Below are 3442 nucleotides of genomic sequence, written 5' to 3'. Positions count from 1 at the left end.
AGACCACAGAGCAAATCAGTGACTCGGGATGAGGATGTGGAGCCATCTGGGAGATGGGAGAGGCAGGAGGAGGGGCGGCTCCGGGCCGAGTGCTGGGGAGCGGGCTGGGGCGTGGTGGGGGTCGCCGGGAAGCCGGGCCTCCCGGGCCCTCCGGGCGGTCAAGCCTTCCAGTGGAAGCGGGCCTGCGGTTTCGCCATTTTCAGCTCGGCAAGCGCCAGCAGCGCCTCTGCTCGACCCGGCCGCCTGTGCGGCGGTGGATGGGCTCCCGGTTCGGCTCGGGGCGGGGCGGGGGCGGCGGCGGCGAGGCCGAGCAGCTTGGAGTAGAGAGCAACCTGGGGTGCAGCCGCGGCCCGCGAGGGGCTTATGTAGCATTTAGTGACAGGATTCACAGCGCTGCGAGAGGAGAAACTGAGCAGACTAGGGAGGGAATGTGGCAACAGCCTGGAAGTACTGCAGGCAGGTATTTCTTCAGCAGCTTTACAGCAGCGCTGCTTGATGCGTGGTTGATCGGTTGGTTACTGGTGTTAGTGACAGCCAGGTCCTCCCTCACGGGTCCCAAAGTGGTTTAGGTGACTCAGAAGGTGTTATTTGAACGTATTACACACTTAGTTGAGGAAAACTGCGTTGGAAAGTTGGCTATTACGGTTCTAGAAAGCAAATTAAAGGGAACTCTAAAATGTGACCGTATGAACAGATTGAGAGGCATCTGTATTGTTTATTAAACACAAAAATTGAAAGATACTCAAATAGTGGATTATTTCCAAATAGTAACTATGTTTAGTTTCAGTATATTCGTGAATACAGATTCACAGGTGACATTAAGGGTCCCAGTTCTTCAGATACCTTGCTGAGGTTATCTGTGTTAAGGAGGCTGTGGGGGAATTCTGTGGGCATAGATTGATGGATTCTATACCATTTTTTTCTAACTCGCAGCCAAGAAATGAGATAGCACTCTGGACTACTTGTGGTGTCACAAAACAGGATACAGCCCTTTATGAATATTATGGTCTTGAACAAAGAGTTTCGTTGAATATTTACATGTCATTTTTCACAATAGTAATCTTCAAAACAGGTGCCTAACTTTGTTAACAATGAATAATTCCTCTTTCAGAAAAACTGTTTGGAGTGAATTCACATGGCTGATTTCACAAAATGGGGATTAGATCTTTTTATATGAAAACTGCATTTTAAGCAAGATGAGGTAACTTTATCTTTTGAGCTAGGATAGCTCTTTTGTTTCACAGAAAGACATTGTAGTGAAAAGCTTATGACCACTAATAAAAGAAAAACACTCCGAAATGATTAGATAGTCTGCCATATACACAAAGGTATTTGGGGTGATATTTGCTTTGTTTTTGAAACAAACCATGCAATCATTTATTTCTGCTGAGTAATTAATTTAATTGAATAATGGAATTAGTCTTCTATTTATTATCATTTATTTATCACTGCATATTTGAATTAGAAAAAAAGAAAAACACTTCCTTGTGCAGGGCACTGTAAAGAGCTATATCAGTGTTTAAAAATCTTGTGAAGTGAGACCCTGTGTGACTTGGGTATGCCAGAGAAGGGCAACAGAGGACGTGCCACTCAAGACTGAAGCAATGTGCTATTTCTTGGTGGGGCTGATATTGTTGTGACTGTCTCTGGGAGCCATGCTTTCTAGGTGAGAGGTGGTTCTCCAGCCTCTTGCCTGTGTTTTGACCTGACACTCCAAATGCAGCTGACCATTTATGTCTGTCACGTGAGGTCTCTGAACAAAAGGTTGCAATGCTAAGTTGTCAGTGCTTGGAATACTTACAGACCCTGTAACAGGAAGCGTAATTGGGGAGTGCTGAACAAGTCTCACGTGCAGAATAAGAGTTTTGACACGAGTTCTGGAAGATGAGTTTCAGAATAGTTCATGAGTAACTGTTGATGAAGCCACCTGTCCTCATTCACTCCAGTTCCTGAAAGAAACAGTAAACAAATAGGGGTAGTTTATGTCTGAAGTTAATCCTCATTTCTGTACTCATCTGGCACTCACATTTCCTCCTGCTATTCCTTCTCTGCTCTGTTCCTATGGTGACCATCTGGCCCCCATGCTGCTGAGAAATCTCTCTCTCCTCCAGGACTCAGTGTGGACTAAGATAGCAAATTCATTGCTGATCAGATAAGTTTTACAGACTGGATAGCCTTAGCTTTTTCTAAGCTGGAAAAGAGCATGCTTGCTTAAACTATACTACAGTGCTGAAAAGGGGAGTTTTCAGATGCAGAATGAGGTTCAGGTAGCAAACTAAGGTTACCGTTCTCTTTGGAAAACTTTCAACACCCCTTCCTCCCTGCAAGCAGTGCTTGAATTCTTGTGGTTTGCTGGTGATTCAATAATCAAAATCTTATTTGTAATGTCTTTGTAGCAGACTGCACAGATTAGGAATTTAGTCATTGCAGTTAATGTTCTTCCTGAAGCGGAAAACCACAACTAAGGGGACTGAAATATGGATGGGGGATGGAAAAAAAAAAAAGAAAAGCTAGCGCATACCTTTGTCCAAGGTTTTCATTCGTGTCTAACCTTCCCTGTCATTTCTATCCTTCTAATTCTTTCAGGAGATGATAGAAAAATGTCCTCTCTGACTACAGAAAAGCACTCTCGAATTTCCATGCCACTACTTGAAAAGTGGTGATGCTTTTAAAGCAGACATTTTCCATGGCCTCAACTGCTCACAGGTCTGTCCTAAAACCAAAGTAGCCACTGTGCATACCTAGTAAGTACTGTTCATAAACATTTTTATAATGTTTGACCTTAAGAGTGACCTGAAGATTAATGGATATGTTGTATCAGTTTTAATGGGTCTCTTCTCCCTTGGATGCACACATGTGACTCCCATTAGCCTTAATGGGAGTTATATGTGTGCCTAGAGGTTAGACAAGATCTCTAAAGGTGCTGTTATGCTCTGTTGTATTAATGATCCCATAATTGCTGAGGTGCTGCACCTTTGCATTGAAAGCAAACTAATTAAATCAGTCTAGTATAAGTTGGTATACGAGCATACCTGGCACGTATATGTGTTTTCCTGTGAGTACCTCAGTACACAGAGGTAAAGGCCAAATCGAATGTGGAATTTATATTTTAACTTTTGGCTTCCTTTTTAATACTTTTTTTTTAAATCCAAAATGATTTCATGAATTTGATTCCTAAGAAAGATGAGTGTTCTTGCTAATACAGAGGAAGAAGCTGAATGCGGTGGTTTATTTTATCATTAAAGCTTGTATTGAGAAAAGAGACTGAACTGATTCTTATTTTTGATGTTCCAAATCCTGCACTTTGAAAAAGGCAGTTAGGTCTAGAGGATTAACATGAAGCTTGATGCTGAATTTTAATTATGGCTTTGTTACTCATTTCTTCCAAGTGCCTTTAGACAAAGCACTTCACCTTTCTTTGATTTCCCAGTATGTAAAATAC

At 42.5% G+C, this 3442-nt stretch overlaps 1 long non-coding RNA gene across 4 annotated transcripts in view; it reads left to right on the top strand.

The window, feature by feature from the left end:
- The first annotated feature begins 113 nt into the window (after window positions 1–113).
- The window catches only part of LOC148057292 (uncharacterized), an 86240-nt gene continuing 82911 nt past the window's right edge, over window positions 114–3442 (top strand). For all 4 annotated transcript variants that reach the window (XR_015703327.1, XR_015703328.1, XR_015703324.1 and 1 more), the window contains exons 1-2: window positions 114–456; window positions 2587–2744. This is a non-coding gene — a long non-coding RNA (uncharacterized LOC148057292). The remainder of the gene's footprint in view (window positions 457–2586; window positions 2745–3442) is intronic.

The sequence above is a fragment of the Nipponia nippon genome, unplaced genomic scaffold (assembly GCF_047370975.1).
Source record: "Nipponia nippon isolate SJK-2023a ecotype South Korea unplaced genomic scaffold, ASM4737097v1 scaffold_1, whole genome shotgun sequence".
Taxonomy (NCBI): domain Eukaryota; kingdom Metazoa; phylum Chordata; class Aves; order Pelecaniformes; family Threskiornithidae; genus Nipponia; species Nipponia nippon.
Note: the sequence above shows the minus strand (reverse complement) of the source record. Positions and strands in the feature narration are given on the sequence as shown.